Below are 18925 nucleotides of genomic sequence, written 5' to 3' on the forward strand. Positions count from 1 at the left end.
ACGCTGCGTAAGAGAGAGTTAAAGCTTCCTTAGAAAAGCCATCCTGTTATTTGCTGCAATGAAGTTGCAAACCAAACTGAGGTATCCACACCTGTTTTTGCAACTGTTGTGCAGAACACAGAAAAGTTTGTTTAACTGCATTTACGATGAAACCGTTTGAGTCGCTTGCTTTAGACGAAATAACGAATTTTTAGTAATAGAAAGACCTTAATTATTCGATGCAGTACGAGGTGCAACAAACCACGAAGTTTGTTCAGAGTGAGAAAAATGTTACTCACATTCTGAAAATAAGCTACGATAAATCTGTTTTCAGGTCTTCTTTATTTATTAATCTTGTTAGAAGCATGTAAAGGAAAGAAAGGACTGAAAATTAGGAGTTAACGGCCTGCCGAGGTCGACAAGGTTATTCTAAATGGAATTCGAGGGCACATAAGACAAGGAAAGGGTGAACATATAGGCAAGGTCTGTTTCAAAAGAAACTACTTGGAAATGCAGCGTAATTAATGTAGGGAAACTATGGAAACCTTAAGTCAGGGTGACCGGACAGGAATTTGAACCCTAGTGTTTTCACATGTGAGGGCTGTGTGCCTGAGATCGATTTTCATATTTCATTCCCTAACATAGGAACCCCCCCCGATGAACCATGGACCTTGCCGTTGGTGGGGAGGCTTGCGTGCCTCAGCGATACAGATGGCCGTACCGTAGGTGCAACCACAACGGAGGGGTATCTGTTGAGAGGCCAGACAAACATGTGGTTCCTGAAGAGGGGCAGCAGCCTTTTCAGTAGTTGCAGGGGCAACAGTCTGGATGATTGACTGATCTGGCTTTGTAACATTAACCAAAACGGCCTTGCTGTGCTGGTACTGCGAACGGCTGAACGCAAGGGGAAACTACAGCCGTAATTTCTCCCGAGGACATGCAGCTTTACTGTATGATTAAATGATGATGGCGTCCTCTTGGGTAAAATATTCCGGAGGTAAAATAGTCCCTCATTCGGATCTCCGGGCGGGGACTACTCAAGAGGATGTCGTTATAAGGAGAAAGAAAACTGGCGTTCTACGGATCGGAGCGTGGAATGTCAGATCCCTTAATCGGGCAGGTAGGTTAGAAAATTTAAAAAGGGAAATGAATAGGTTAAAGTTAGATATAGTGGGAATTAGTGAAGTTCGGTGGCAGGAGGAACAAGACTTTTGGTCAGGTGATTACAGGGTTATTGATACAAAATCAAATAGGGGTAATGCAGGAGTAGGTTTAATAATGAATAAAAAAATAGGAGTGCGGGTTAGCTACTACAAACAGCATAGTGACCGCATTATTGTGGCCACGATAGACACAAAGCCCATGCCTACTACAGTAGTACAAGTTTATATGCCAACTAGCTCTGCAGATGATGAAGAAATTGATGAAATGTATGACGAGATAAAAGAAATTATTCAGGTAGTGAAGGGAGACGAAAATTTAATAGTCATGGGTGACTGGAATTCGTCAGTAGGAAAAGGGAGAGAAGGAAGCATAGTAGGTGAATATGGATTGGGGGGAAGAAATGAAACAGGAAGCCGCCTTGTAGAATTTTGCACAGAGCATAACTTAATCATAGCTAACACTTGGTTCAAGAATCATGAAAGAAGGTTGTATACCTGGAAGAATCCTGGAGATACTAAAAGGTATCAGATAGATTACATAATGGTAAGACAGAGATTTAGGAACCAGGTTTTAAATTGTAAGACATTTCCAGGGGCAGATGTGGATTCAGACCACAATCTATTGGTTATGAACTGCAGATTGAAACTGAAGAAACTGCAAAAAGGCGGGAATTTAAGGAGATGGGACCTGGATAAACTGAAAGAACCAGAGGTTGTACAGAGTTTCAGGGAGAGCATAAGGTAACAATTGACAGGAATGGGAGAAAGAAATACAGTAGAAGAAGAATGGGTAGCTCTGAGGGATGAAGTAGTGAAGGCAGCAGAGGATCAAGTAGGTAAAAAGACGAGGGCTAATAGAAATCCTTGGGTAACAGAAGAAATATTGAATTTAATTGATGAAAGGAGAAAATATAAAAATACAGTAAATGAAGCAGGCAAAAAGGAATACAAACGTCTCAAAAATGAGATCGACAGGAAGTGCAAAATGGCTAAGCAGGGATGGCTAGAGGACAAGTGTAAGGATGTAGAGGCTTGTCTCACTAGGGGTAAGATAGATACTGCCTACAGGAAAATTAAAGAGACCTTTGGAGAGAAGAGAACCACTTGTATGAATATCAAGAGCTCAGATGGCAACCCAGTTCTAAGCAAAGAAGGGAAGGCAGAAAGGTGGAAGGAGTATATAGAAGGTTTATACAAGGGCGATGTACTTGAGGACAATATTATGGAAATGGAAGAGGATGTAGATGAAGATGAAATGGGAGATAAGATACTGCGTGAAGAGTTTGACAGAGCACTGAAAGACCTGAGTCGAAACAAGGTCCCGGGAGTAGACAACATTCCATTAGAACTACTGATGGCCTTGGGAGAGCCAGTCATGACAAAACTCTACCATCTGGTGAGCAAGATGTATGAGACAGGCGAAATACCCACAGACTTCAAGAAGAATATAATAATTCCAATCCCAAAGAAAGCAGGTGTTGACAGATGTGAAACTTACCGAACTATCAGTTTAATAAGTCACAGCTGCAAAATACTAACGCGAATTCTTTACAGACGAATGGAAAAACTGGTAGAAACGGATCTTGGGGACGATCAGTTTGGATTCCGTAGAAATGTTGGAACACGTGAGGCAATACTAACCTTACGACTTATCTTAGAAGAAAGATTAAGAAAAGGCAAACCTACATTTCTAGCATTTGTAGACTTAGAGAAAGCTTTTGACAACGTTAACTGGAATACTCTCTTTCAAATTATGAAGGTGGCAGGGGTAAAATACAGGGAGCGAAAGGCTATTTACAATTTGTACAGAAACCAGATGGCAGTTATAAGAGTCGAGGGGCATGAAAGGGAAGCAGTGGTTGGGAAAGGAGTGAGACAGGGTTGTACCCTCTCCCCGATGTTATTCAATCTGTATATTGAGCAAGCAGTGAAGGAAACAAAAGAAAAATTCGGAGTAGGTATTAAAATTCATGGAGAAGAAGTAAAAACTTTGAGGTTCGCCGATGACATTGTAATTCTGTCAGAGACAGCAAAGGACTTGGAAGAGCAGTTGAGCGGAATGGACAGTGTCTTGAAAGGAGGATATAAGATGAACATCAACAAAAGCAAAACGAGGATAATGGAATGTAGTCAAATTAAATCGGGTGATGCTGAGGGGATTAGATTAGGAAATGAGACACTTAAAGTAGTAAAGGAGTTTTGCTATTTAGGGAGTAAAATAACTGATGATGGTCGAAGTAGAGAGGATATAAAATGTAGACTGGCAATGGCAAGGAAATCGTTTCTGAAGAAGAGAAATTTGTTAACATCGAGTATAGATTTAAGTGTCAGGAAGTCGTTTCTGAAAGTATTTGTATGGAGTGTAGCCATGCATGGAAGTGAAACATGGACGATAACCAGTTTGGACAAGAAGAGAATAGAAGCTTTCGAAATGTGGTGCTACAGAAGAATGCTGAAGAAAAGGTGGGTAGATCACGTAACTAATGAGGAGGTATTGAATAGGATTGGGGAGAAGAGAAGTTTGTGGCACAACTTGACTAGAAGAAGGGATCGGTTGGTAGGACATGTTTTGAGGCATCAAGGGATCACAAATTTAGCATTGGAGGGCAGCGTGGAGGGTAAAAATCGTAGAGGGAGACCAAGAGATCAATACACTAAGCAGATTCAGAAGGATGTAGGTTGCAGTAGGTACTGGGAGATGAAGAAGCTTGCACAGGATAGAGTAGCATGGAGAGCTGCATCAAACCAGTCTCAGGACTGAAGACCACACAACAACAACAACATAGGAACTGGGCGGGCTGCTGCAGAACGTTTTTCGTAGGGTCGGCTATCATAAGTAAGTGTAGACTACGGTAGTATTCCTAGTAGTTTTGCCAGTTAAGGGGACATTGTACATGAAATTCGTTGAAATTTGACATTTTCTGTTTTCCACTCTATAATGTACTTTGGACTTTCCTGAACATTTTGGTATATAATACATTAAAATCAGACAATTGTGAGACCTTCAAATAATATTTTAAATGTTGATGTGTGATTGTCAAATTTCGCGGCTACGCATATACTGCCATAGGTGAGCAGTCATATCATGGGAACTACATAGTCTAGAAGGCTGTGAATTGCTTTGTTTTGTGCCTACTGCTACTTTCCGAAGTTGGCATTATGAGTAAACGAATCAGTCCTTTGTTTCTGATACTAGTTTTCGTTGAAAGTAATGTGATTATTGGCTATTTTTGTAGTAAGCTAGTGATGGAAACCACGATAATGTTTCTAAAGTGACCACGTCCCCTAGTGCATCGGAAAGGAAAGTAACTTTAGAAATGGGTGACAGTGGTAAAAGTAATGATATTATGGCAATCAGTCCTATTTACAGAGTTTTGGCAAATCCTGAGCTACTAAAGAAGTGTTTACATGGGAAGACCCAGAATGTGAATGAGTCCTTCAATAATGTTGTGTGGTAACATATGCCCAAAAATGTATTTGTTGGCCTTATTACACTAAAGTTAGCAGTGTCTGATGCTGTAACAACTTTTAATGGTGGGAACTATGATAGACTTAAGGTGCTGGAGAAGTTAGGGGTAAGATTTGGACAGAACGCATCTAAAGGACTGCGGGAACTGGATGAGCTTCGTGTACGTGAAACAGAGTTACCTGCTCAGCAAATGACAAAAGACACAAGAAGCAAAAGGAGGCAAGCACTGGGCTGTTGTGACACTGAAGAAGATACTGACTAAGGGCCAGGGTAATTCTAAGGCATAAAAGACGTAGATCAGTAAGTCTGTATAAGAATTTGTAATAAAAAAGTTTTAAACATCAATATATCTGAGGTACATTTTTTGCAATGAATGACCTGTTTTCTTAAAAAGTGCTGATGGTAGAGACATGAAATTTTCACAGCATGCCAAGTGTGAGATTCGACACACTTGAACTAGAATAATTAAAATATCCTGAGTTGTTTTGGTTTTATGTTCATTTATTTACAAAATACTGTCAACAAATTTAATTCTAGTTCAGTGTATCTAGAAAGGTACGTTTATCAATAATTATCGATAATTGTAAGTTGGTGTCTGAAATTTCCAAGGCAATGGATCACAAAATTCGATAATTTAACATTGGCGGCATAGGACATACAATGTCCCCTTACGGTCGTACCCCTGTTACCCGTACGTTAGGTGTGTTGCATACCTATCAGGCGTTAACTGATAATGATCTTCTTTACCAATGCAATGAGTGTCTACTAGATTCGTCTACAAACTGGAAGCAGTGAACCGTTTAGAAACTGAATGAGGATATATAAAGGGTAGGGTAACGTATGGATAATTATTCTCCCGTCTGTTACTTACAAGGGAACCTCCCCATCGCATCCCCCTCACATTTAGTTATAAGATGGCACAGTGGATAGGCCTTGAAAAACTGAACACAGATCAATCGAGAAAACAGGAGGAAGTTGTGTGGAACTATGAAAAAATAAGCAAAATATACAAACTGAATAGCCCATGCGCAAGATAGGCAACATCAAGGATAGTGTGAACTCAGGAGCGCCGTGGTCCCGTGGGTAGGGTGAGCAGCTGCGAAACGAAAGGTCCTGGGTTCAAGTCTACTCTCGAGTGAAAAATTTACTTCCTTTATTTTCGCAAAGTTATGATCTGTCCGTTCGTTCATTGACGTCTCTGTTCACTGTAATAAGTTTAGTGTCTGTGTTTTGCGACCGCACAGCAGTACTGTGCGATTAGTAGACGAAAGGACGTGCCTCTCCAATGGAAACCGAAAACATTTGATCGCAAGGTCATAGGTCAACCGATTCCTCCACAGGAAAACACGTCTGATATATTCTATACGACACTGGTGACGGCATGTGCGTCACACGACAGGAATATGTTGTCGACCCACCTAACTTATACACTTCGCGAATGGGTAAAAAGATTCTTCTACCTTGCCCGATTTAGGTTTTCTTGTGGATGTGATAGTCACTCCCAAAAAAGTGATGAAAACATAAGAGTTTGTCATGTAAACCGAAAATAAAAAATTAAAATTTTCACTCGAGGGAAGGCCTGAACCAAGGACCTTTCTTTCCGCAGCTGCTCACGCAAACCACGGGACCACGGCGCTCCTCCGTTCACATTTGCCTAGATATTGCCTATCTTGCGCATGGACTACTCGGTTTGTATATTTTGCTTATTTTTTCATAGTTCCACGCAACTTCTTCCTGTTTTCTCGATCGATCTGTGTTCAGTTTTTCAAGGCCTATCCACTGTGCCAACTTATAACTAAATCTGAGGGGGGTGCGATGGGGAGGTTCCCTTGTTAGCAATGGAAATGAATTCCCATGCTTCTTGACAGAGCGTAGGGGAACGATGCGTGAGGCCCGCACTGCCGAATTAGGCAAGGTCCCAATTGAGGTGGTTTGCCGTTGCCTTCCTCCAACCGTAATGGGGATGAATGATGGTGACGAAGACGACACAACAACGCCCAGTCATCTTGGGGCAGGTGAAAATCACTGACCCCACCGGGAATCGAACCCAGGACTCCGTGATCGGGAAGCGAGAACGCTACCGCGAGACCACAAGTGCCGGACTACTTAAAAATAAACACTATTTAAAGGAAAATTGAAACTTTTAATGTTTAATTCAGGTTTTATTCGATAATTGTTGAGTTGTAACATGAAACAGAGGGACGTTGTAGTAAAAATAGAGGAAACGAATCAGGTTTGTCATATACAACTAGAAAACGCAATTTCCTCAATGAAAAGGTAAAAGAAATATCCGCAAAATAGCGCTTCAACACTTCGTCGAAGTAAAACATATTTGTTATTCATGAACAACTTTTGCATTTATCAGTGATAACAGGAAACGCTTTCCTTTGATCATGCTGAAGAACGTTCTTTTGAGTACAAAATAACAACAATAATTATACACTGAAGAGACAAAGAAACTCGTAAACCTGCCTAATATCATGTAGAGTCCCCACGGGCACAGAGAAGTGCCGCAACACGACGTGGCACGGACTCGACTAATGTCTGAAGTAGTGCTGGAGGGAACTGACACCATGAATCCTGCAGGGCTGTCCATAAATCAGTAAGAGTACGAGTGGGTGGAGACCTATTCTGTACAGCACGTTACAAGGAATCCAAGATATGCTCAATAATGTTCATGTCTGGGGAGTTTCGTGACCAGCAGAAGTGTTTAAACTCAAAAGAGTGTTCCGTGAACCAATATGTAGCAATTATGGACGTGTGGGGTGTGGCATTGTCCTGTGTGTGTCACCTGTCAGAATCGTATCTGGACGTATTAAGGATCCTATATCACTCCAACTGCACACACCCCACATCATTACAGAGCCTCCATCAGCTTGAATAGTCCCTGCTGCCATGTAGGCTCTATCGATTCATGAGGTTGTCTCCATACCCGTAAACGTCAATCTGCTCGATACAATTTGAAATAAGACTCTCCCGACCAAGCAACATGTTTCCAGTCATCAATAAACGAATGTCGGTGTTGATGAGTCCAGGCGAGGCGTAAAACTTTGTGTCATGCACTCATCAAGGGTACATGAATGGGCCTCAGCCCATATCAATAGTGCTTCGTTGAATGATTAGCACCCTGACACTTGTTGATGACCCTGCATTGAAATCTGCAGAAATTTGCTGAAGGGTTGCACTTCTGTCACGTTGAACGATTCTCTTCAGTAGTCTTTGCTTCCATTCTTGCAGGATCTTTTTCCAGCCACAGCGACATCGGAGATTTGATGTTTAATCAGATTCCTAATATTCACGGTTCACTCGTGAAATGGTCGTACGGGAAAATCCCCTCTTTATCGCTACCTAGGAGATGCTGTGTCCCATCACACGTACGCCGACTGTAACACCACGTTCAGACTCACTTAAATCTTGATAACCTGCCATTCTAGCAGCAGTAAATGTTCTAACAACTGCGCTAAACACTTGTTTTCACATATAGGCGTTGCCGACTGCAGCGCTGTATTTTGCCTGTTTACATATCTGTATTTGATTGCACATGCCTTGACCAGTTTCTTTGGTGCTTCAGTGTATATATATTTTTTATGTTTGGGCATGGGAACCGAATTGCACCAAAAGTACATCACTGGCCATTATAATTGCTACACCACGAAGATGACGTGCTACAGACGCGAAATTTAACCGACAGGTAGAAGATACTGTGATATGCAAATGATTAGCTTTTCAGAGCATTCACACACTGTTGGCGCCGGTGGCGACACCTACACCGTGCTGGCATGAGGAATGTTTCCAACAGATTTCTCATACACAAACAGCAGTTGACCGGCGTTGCCTGGTGAAACGTTGTTGTGATGCCTCGTGTAAGGAGGAGAAATCAGTACCATCACGTTACCGACTTTGATAAAGGTCGGATTGTAGCCTATCGCAATTGCGGTTTATCGTATCGCGACAATGCTGGTAGCGTTGGTCGAGATCCAATGACTGTTAGAAGAATATGGAATCGGTGGGTTCTGGAGGGTAATATGGAACACCTTGCTGGATCCCAACGGCCTCGTATCACTAGCAGTCGTGATGACAGGCATTTATCCGCATGGCTGTAACGGATCGTGCAGCCATGTCTCGATCCCTGAGTCAACAGATGGGGACGTTTTCAAGACAACAACCATCTGCACAAACAGTTCGACGACGTTTGCAGCAGCATGAACAATCAGCTCGGAGACCATGGCTGCGGTTAACCTTGACGTTGCATCACACAGGAGCGCCTGTGATGGTGTACTCAACGACGAACATGGGTGCACGAATGGCAAAACGTCGTTTTTTCGGATGAATCCAGGTTCTGTTTACAGCATCATGATGGTGGGATCCGTGTTTGGCGACATCATGGTGAACGCACATTGTAAGCGTGTATTCGTCATCGCCATACTGGCGTATCACCCGGCGTGATGGTATGGGGTGCCATTGGTTACACGTCTCGGTAACCTATTGTTCGCACTGACGGCACTTTGAACAGTGGACGTTACATTTCAGATGTGTTACGACCCGTGGTTCTACCCTTCATTCGATCCCTGCGAAACCCTATATTTCAGCAGGATAACGCACGACCGCATGTTGTAGATCCTGTACAGGCCTTTCTGGGTACAGAAAATGTTCGACTGCTGTCCTGGCCAGCACATTCTCCAGGTCTCTCACCAATTGAAAACGTTTGATCAATGGTGGCCGAGCAACTGGCTCATCATACTACGCCAGTCACTACTCTCGATGAACTGTGGTATCGTGTTGAAGTTGCATGGGCAGCTGTACCTGTACACGCCACCCAAGCTCTGTTTGACTCAATGCCCAGGCGTATCAAGGCCGTTATTACGGCTAGAGGTGGTTGTTCCGGGTAATGATTTCTCAGGATCTATGCAGCCAAATTGCGTGAAAATGTAATCACATGTCAGTTCTATTATAATATATTTGTTCAATGGATACCCGTTTATCATCTGCATTTCTTCTTGGTGTAGCAATTTTAATGGCCAGTAGGGTAATTGCTTTGGTTACATAAAAGCTGAGAAGCTATTTGAACGATTACTTTTTATTACTAAGAAAATGCAATTTATATTTTGTAAGGATGTAAAATACGCAGGGGACTAACACTGAATGATGTGAAGTTTTATTATGTGCAAAATAAACAAAGAGAAGTTGTCAGTTTACAGTTCCTCTCTTGCACATTCATTTATGTTTCTTTCCCTACTAATGCTACCTGTGCTATTGATAACCCTCCCATTTACTATGTCATTTATGTGCTGTACCGAAACTACCGAACCGTAGCTGTGGTAAAGCGCAGTTCTGAATGAAATGACAGTGGCAGAGTGGTTCCCAAATAGAAATACTTGCACCACTTCGACGAGTGAGGCAGCCAACTGGTTAAGGGGCTGGACTTGTGTTCTGTGTCGGCTGGATTCAAACGGTGTGCTGCCTCCCAGATTTAAAATTCTCGTGCAGAATTTTTTTTAAACCATTGCAAGATAATACTCTGGTAGTTCTTTATCCATCCTTGTACAATCCGAGCTAGCGCTCAAGGAATTACAGCCAACACACAGGCTTCCCAACTAAACCACAGCTTTCCAGACTGGGTATGTCGACACCCTGCGGTGTCGAGTAGTAGCGCCAAGGGTGTCATGTGATTATTAGATTGAGAGTGCAAAACAAATGAAAAAGTTGTTATAAAACAATTGTAGCGGTACCACCATTTTAGGATAGGGAAAGTTAGTTTTGTGTGATATTCTGAGCACAAGTTACAGCCAGGTGCGGGCCGGATTACAATGAGTTACGCATACCAGCAGTTGCGAAGGCAAATAGAGGCCACAGGGAAGTAGAACTACTGCAGAAGGCGCACACACACAGCAGTTTGCATGGCCCAAGTCGCAGGTAGAAGGGGGCCACCTAAGTGTTATGCGAATGTGATGCGAAGCAGTGCGTTAGCAAAACAGAGGTGCACAGCCGAGTATAAATAGGTGCCAATTTCTAATGAGATACATTCAACTGTGGCAGCTCTATGGCTCAAATGGCTCTGAGCACTATGGGACTCAACTGCTGTGGTCATCAGTCCCCTAGAACTTAGAACTACTTAAACCTAACTAGCCTAAGGACATCACACACACCCATGCCCGAGGCAGGATTCGAACCCGCGACCGTAGCAGCAGCGCGGCTCTGGATTGGAGCGCCTAGAACCGCGCGACCACCGCGGCCGGCTGTGGCAGCTCTCCTGGAGGTGTCACACCACTGGCTACACACAGAAGCAGATGGGGTGCCAACATTCCAGTCCACGGCAGGTCATTTGTTCGACCTCCTGAGGCCGACACGAGGTCCATAGCGAGCCAGCCAGTGGTGGGCCACTCCACGGCAATCGTCCTGGCTTCCAACACATGCTGGTGGCATCCTGAGGCGAGGGCCGCAGATTCGGAAGCCGGATCATGGGCGCTTGTCGTCGCCACGATTTCAGCCATGCCGGCCAGAAGAAGAACGCAGCTGGGCATCTGCAGCTCACACCAAGCGGCAGGGACGCAGACCGCTGAGCCAACTCCTGGAATCCTGGAAACACTGCACTCCACTGGCATCCAAGGCCGGCATGACACAGCATTTTGTTGCATGGGCCGCTGGGGTGCTTCCTCAGCATTGCAGGGCCCTGTGACACATACCAAGAGGTCCTTGTGACTTTGAATTGATTCCAAAGAAGAAGGAACAACTTCGTGGTATTCGCTTCAGAACTGTTCCAAGTATCTGAGAGACAGTAGACCTCTCCATTCGCACCATCAACAGAACAGGCTCTGTTAATGTTATACTACTCCCTTCCACAATGCTGGCAACTGGTTCTACACAACGCTGGTGGCTACTTTGAAGGACAGTAACAAGTGCAAACATGTAACTCTTTTGTATTGGTTGTGAATAAATAGTTGCCACTATTCAAGTTCCAACGCTCGTATGTATCATCCAAGTTTCATCGAGCTGTGTTACTCGGCAGTGGCACATCATACAAAAGTTACTTTCGTTCATAAATTTTGCACTCCAGTGTACTAATGACCCTTTGCCGTAAGAAAGGAAAAAGAAGTAGATGTAGATGGTCTAGCGACCAGTCGATGCACTAGGGCGTTAGAGATTGAGTACAAGAGTTGATATACACTCCTGGAAATTGAAATAAGAACACCGTGAATTCATTGTCCCAGGAAGGGGAAACTTTATTGACACATTCCTGGGGTCAGATACATCACATGATCACACTGACAGAACCACAGGCACATAGACACAGGCAACAGAGCATGCACAATGTCGGCACTAGTACAGTGTATATCCACCTTTCGCAGCAATGCAGGCTGCTATTCTCCCATGGAGACGATCGTAGAGATGCTGGATGTAGTCCTGTGGAACGGCTTGCCATGCCATTTCCACCTGGTGCCTCAGTTGGACCAGCGTTCGTGCTGGACGTGCAGACCGCGTGAGACGACGCTTCATCCAGTCCCAAACATGCTCAATGGGGGACAGATCCGGAGATCTTGCTGGCCCGGGTAGTTGACTTACACCTTCTAGAGCACGTTGGGTGGCACGGGATACATGCGGACGTGCATTGTCCCGTTGGAACAGCAAGTTCCCTTGCCGGTCTAGGAATGGTAGAACGATGGGTTCGATGACGGTTTGGATGTACCGTGCACTATTCAGTGTCCCCTCGACGATCACCAGTGGTGTACGGCCAGTGTAGGAGATCGCTCCCCACACCATGATGCCGGGTGTTGGCCCTGTGTGCCTCGGTCGTATGCAGTCCTGATTGTGGCGCTCACCTGCACGGCGCCAAACACGCATACGACCATCATTGGCACCAAGGCAGAAGCGACTCTCATCGCTGAAGACGACACGTCTCCATTCGTCCCTCCATTCACGCCTGTCGCGACACCACTGGAGGCGGGCTGCACGATGTTGGGGCGTGAGCGGAAGACGGCCTAACGGTGTGAGGGACCGTAGCCCAGCTTCATGGAGACGGTTGCGAATGGTCCTCGCCGATACCCCAGGAGCAACAGTGTCCCTAATTTGCTGGGAAGTGGCGGTGCGGTCCCCTACGGCACTGCGTAGGATCCTACGGTCTTGGCGTGCATCCGTGCGTCGCTGCGGTCCGGTCCCAGGTCGACGGGCACGTGCACCTTCCGCCGACCACTGGCGACAACATCGATGTACTGTGGAGACCTCACGCCCCACGTGTTGAGCAATTCGGCGGTACGTCCACCCGGCCTCCCGCATGCCCACTATACACCCTCGCTCAAAGTCCGTCAACTGCACATATGGTTCACGTCCACGCTGTCGCGGCATGCTACCAGTGCTAAAGACTGCGATGGAGCTCCGTATGCCACGGCAAACTGGCTGACACTGACGGCGGCGGTGCACAAATGCTGCGCAGCTAGCGCCATTCGACGGCCAACACCGCGGCTCCTGGTGTGTCCGCTGTGCCGTGCGTGTGATCATTGCTTGTACAGCCCTCTCGCAGTGTCCGGAGCAAGTATGGTGGGTCTGACACACCGGTGTCAATGTGTTCTTTTTTCCATTTCCAGGAGTGTAGAAGGTAAAGAAATCAGCAGTGTCCAGTAAACTGGCACAGCATTTCACGTAATCAGTTTCTTAGCGATTTAAAGGGGAGTGGGCCCACAATACTTGTTGCGGCAAAGGCAGCTGTCAGAATGAGCTTCACTACAAGAATCTTAAGGACAAGCAGTTAGATTGATTCTTGAATGATGATTTTTTACTTGAGGTCCTCACAGCCGCTGCTGGTAGAGAAGAGAGACAGAGAAAATAAACATAAGAGCAACACATGTGATCCTGGAATCGTTTAGCAGACGCAACACTGTCACAGAAATGCTCTTCCACCTTCAGTGGCACACTTCGCTAGTGACGCGTTGTGAATTACTGAGAGATTTACGTACAAATTTCAGAGAGCTACGTTCCAAGCATAGTCACATAGCTAAGAACAAAATATTAAAAAAAATTAAAATCTAACCTAAAATCATTTCTTCTGGACAACTGTTTCTGTTCAATAGACGAATAATTTAAAAAACTGGTAGTCTGTAAAAACATCTAGTTTTGAGTGTATTATGCTAATTAATTTCATATTTAGACCAGTGTACTACTTAGGAAGATGTAAATGGCCAATATATAGTCATGCACTGAAATTACATGTGTATACATTTCCTTTACACTTACTCGTTCCACAACATTTCGATAAAAATGTCATTTAAATGATTCCCGCTAACTTTTAGTTCTCCGACATATACGTTTCGTAACACGACAAAAACGGTAAAATCAGAGAAACCGACGCCCATACTGAGGCTTGCCCAAAGTGGTTTTCCCCCGCTCCCTTCGTAAATGGGACAGGAGAGGGGAGAAACCGTTATGGTACATGGAGCTCTGTCCGCCACATGTTGTAATGTGGTTAGAGGGTAGCCGGTCGTCACTCAGTCTGCCTTGGTCAGTTAGTCAGTTCGAGGGGACCTAGGTATGAATGTAGGGGTTCAACAGGCGGGCAGGATTTGTCCTGAAGCTTCGTTTTATTTGGTATGACGCTAATGTGACAGTTCACAGAGGTGATGTCTATATTTTGGAAGGTAGGGCTTGTCATTCTGCACGTAATCTAGGACTCTGTCAGCGAAACTCTACTGAATGACATGACCCCCCTTTTCACTATACAGTGTGGTCCATTGATCGTGATCGGGCCAAATATATCACGAAATAAGCGTCAAACGAAAAAACTACAAAGAACGAAACTTTTCTAGCTTGAAGGGGGAAACTAGATGGCGCTATGGTTGGCCCGCTGGATGGCGCTGCCACAGGTTAAACGGATATCAACTGCGTTTTTTAAAGTAGGAACCCCAATTTTTTATTACATATTCGTGTAGTACGTAAAGAAATATGAATGTTTTAGTTGGACAACTTTTTTCGCTTTGCGGTAGATGGCGCTGTAACAGTGACAAACATATGGCTCTCAATTTTAGACGAACAGTTGCTAACAGGTAGGTTTTTTAAATTAAAATACAGAACGTAGGTACGTTTGAACATTTTATTTCGGTTCTTCCAATGTGATACATGTACGTTTGTGAACTTATCATTTCTGAGAATGCATGCTGTTACAGCGTGACTACCTATAAATACGACATTAATGCAATAAATACTCAAAATGATGTCCGTCAATCTCAATGCATTTGGCAATACGTGTAACGACATTCCTCTCAACAGCGAGTAGTTCGCCTTCCGTAATGTTTGCCCATGCATTGACAATGCGCTGACGCATGTTATCAGGTGTTGTCGGTGGGTCACGATAGCAAATATCCACCTGTCATGAAATATGCTATTTGCTACTCAGTACCGCTTCAACCGCACGCGAGCCATGTGCTGGATATCCATCATGTTGTTACATCGCCATTCTGTCATGCAGTGAAACATCTTGCAGTAACATCGGTAGAACATTACGTAGGAAATCAGCATACATTGCACCATTTAGATTGCTATCGATAAAATGGGGGCCAATTATCCTTCCTTCCATAATGCCGCACCATACACTAACCCGCCATGGTCGCTGATGTTCCACTTGTCGCAGCCATCGTGGATTTTCCGTTGCCCAATAGTGCATATTATGCCGGTTTACGTTACCGCTGTTGGTGAATGACGCTTCGTCACTAAATAGAACGCGTGCAAAAAATATGTCATCGTCCCGTAATTTATCTTGTGCCCAGTGCCTACTGCCTACTGCCCCAGCTAAAACACCTACTTTGTCATCATAATTTGTTGCAGGTCGTGGTTGACGTTTCACATGTGGCTGAACACTTCCTGTTTCCTTAAATAACGTAACTATCCGGCAAACGGCCCGGACACTTGGATGATGTCGGCGAGGATACCGAGCAGCATGCATAGCACACGCCCGTTCGGCATTTTGATCACAATAGCCATACATCAACATGATATCGACCTTTTCCGCAATTGGTAAACGGTCCATTTTAACACGGGTAATGTATCATGAAGCAAATACCGTCCGCACTGGCGGAATGTTACGTGATACCACGTACTCATACGTTTGTGACTATTACAGCACCATCTATCACAAAGCGAAAATGGTGGTCCAACTAAAACATTCATATTTCTTTACGTGCTACACGAGTATGTAATAAAAATAGGGGTTCCTATTTTTTAAAAAGAACGCAGTTGATATCCGTTTGACCTATGGCAGCGCCATCTAGCGGGCCAACCATAGCGCCATCTGGTTTCCTCCTTCAAGCTAGACGAGTTTTGTTCTTCCTTTCTTTCTGTAGTGTATTCGTTTGGTGCTTACTTCGTGAGACATTTGACCCGATCACTATCAATGGACCACCCTGTATATCAAAAAGACAAAATGCGGTTTAATCTTGAAATGAAACTGCAAGAATCTCTATCCGAGGTGTGAGCGCATCGACTTTTCTCAAGACTATGTAATTGTCAAGTAGTTCAATAAACGATATCATTCGGAACTGGAGCTCTCATTAAACCGAGCGGACTTCTGTACTTGCTACTTTTGCAACAGCGATCTTTTCTCATATCTCTAGACAGATTCTCACTCGGTAACTCAGAGTCTCCTTCAGAGATTTCCAGTATATTCTACTGCCGTGCTCTTCTCTAGACAAGTTCAGTGGGTCTTATGAAAATAAATTTGGAAGCACATGACATCCCTGAACAATATTATACAGGATGTTCGGAAGTTACCGTTACAAACTTCTAGGAGTTATAGAAGGGAGTGATTTCACCATATTATTAATAGGAACCCATGTTCGTAAACATACAGTTTTCGTGCTACAGCCGTTGAAAAACATCTGTGCTAGGTAGGTTTACAACGGGATAGTCTTGGTGCGGGCTGCTTACGTCGGATTGGCTGACGTCATTTGATATCTGACCTACTGTCTCATCTGATTCGAGCCTCATCCACATGCCTCTGAGTGTTAGAGCAACGTGGGTGCTTGCAAGTGTGCAGAATACACTAACATGATGCTTCCGAATGGTGTAGTTCACGGTAATGGAACAGCTTCTAGTCGCCTTTATCAAGATCGTTCTCCACCACGCCTGATCCACAAAAAAAAAAAAAAAAAAGAACGTTTCAAATGGCTCTGAGCACCATGGGACTTAACTTCAGAGGTCATCAGTGCCCCAGAACTTAGAACTACTTAAACCTGACTAACCTAAGGGCATCACACATATCCATGCCCGAGGCAGGATTCGAACCTGCGACTGCAGCAGCAGTGCGGTTCCGGTCTGAAGCACCTAGAACCGTTCTACCACAGCGGCCGGTACGGTACGTTTCCCGACATGAATTTATATACAAAATAGTATATACTCACTCACCTCTACAAGTCCTGCAAGTTTGTAACTGGAATCTCCGAACACCCTGTGGAATATGTAATACAACAATTTCTTGTCTGGCTACGTATTAAACACAATGTCGACAGATCCCGTGTTTACTCGTGTTTCGCGCCATATGTTGCGAACGGATCACAAGATAAGTCGTGTCTAATGCACGCAGCTTGTAGACTTCGTTCAGTTAGGTGTTTACACCCTTAGGCAACATAGCAAACGTGATTGCCTCCAGAATGAGATTTTCACTCTGCAGCGGATATGAAACTTCCTGGCAGATTAAAACTGTGTGCCGAACCGAAACTCGAACTCCGGACCTTTTGCATTTCGCGGGCAAGTGATCTACCATCTGAGCTACCAAAGCACGACTCACGACCCGTCCTCACATCTTTACTTCCGCCAGTACCTCGTTTCCTACATTCCAAACTTCACAGAAGCACTCCTGCGAACCTTGCAGAACTAGCACTTCTGCAAGAAAGAATATTGCTGAGACATGGCTTAGCCACAGCCTGGGGGATGTTTCCGGAATGAGGAAGCGTCGTGAGTCGTGCTTGGGTAGCTCAGAGCACTTGCCCGCAAAAGGCATAAGGTCCCGAGTTCGAGTATCGATCGGCCACACAGTTTTAATCTGCCACGAAGTTTCATATCAACGCATAATCCGCTACAGAGTGAAAATGTCATTCTCGAAACATCCCCCAAGGCTGCGGCTAAGCCACGTTTCGACAAAATCCTGTCTTCAAGGAGTGCTAGTTCTGCAAGGTTTGGCAGGAGAGCCCCTGTGAAGTTTGGAAGGTAGGAGACGAGGTACTGGCGGAAATAAAGCTGTGAGGGCGGGTCATGAGTCGTGCTTGGGTAGCACGATGGTCGCCGGCACGGTAGCTCGGCGTGTAGCCGGCACGGTCGCTGAGCGTGTTCGGCCAGAGAGCCGATTGGCCTCTGTAATAAAAAACTGAGTGGAAGGATCAACCACCGAACTTGAACAGGATGTCTTGTGACGTCCGCAACGACCAAACACATTGATCAACAACGAATAAAAATAAAAAAATAAAAAAAGCGTGTTCGGTCAGGGGGTTAGCTGCCCTCTGTAATAAAAAAACTGAGTTAATGTATCAACCACGAACTTAAACGGATGTCTTACGGCGTCCGCCCCGAGCAGATGCAACGAACAAAAGTGAACAAAATGAGATTTAAAAAAAAAAAAAAAAAAAAAAAAAAGATGGTAGAGCACTGCCCGCGAAAGTCGAAAGGTCCCGACATCGAGTCTCGGTCCGGCACACTGTTTTAATCTTCCAGGAAGTTTCGTGATAGCCTTCATTTACCTTTTGCTTACTTAGCAGTGGGAGCTATCTCGATATTTCAGATAATTATCACTTTCGTGTTGAAGTTCCTCCTGCTTTTGGAGATGACCCTGTCCAGAAAATAGAAGGAAATGAACTACTACGACATACGTTAGGAGGTTTTGGCCGATGAGCATTCAGATGTACCTAGTAGATGAAAACATCCAGATTGTATGACGGAAAATATTTACGGTTCTGAAGATGATTCCAATGATTGTGACTGATAGTGACATTTGTAGACCTACAGATGAGCGTAAGGCGGCAGTGTTGTCAAGTGATTCCAACAATAGCGATGATGCTGATGCTGTTCGTGTGAATGACTCGTGTTATCCTAATGGTGTCAATCATTGGTGTGAAACGTACATTCAACCTCACTTGCACAATTCGGCGGTCATGCTGGAGTCATTGTATTTGTGACGCAATGTGACTCTGTAGCTTCTGTGATTAGCCTGGTGTTTGGTGACGACTTGTGTGAATTGTTTTGCTAGGAGTTGTGCATCCATCCGTTCAAGCATACGTGAAACATAAAAAAGCGCCCAAAGCACTGAAGTGGACTCCTGTCACAGAAATAGACACGAAGAAAT

The sequence above is a fragment of the Schistocerca serialis genome, chromosome 9, assembly GCF_023864345.2.
Source record: "Schistocerca serialis cubense isolate TAMUIC-IGC-003099 chromosome 9, iqSchSeri2.2, whole genome shotgun sequence".
Lineage (NCBI taxonomy): Eukaryota > Metazoa > Arthropoda > Insecta > Orthoptera > Acrididae > Schistocerca > Schistocerca serialis.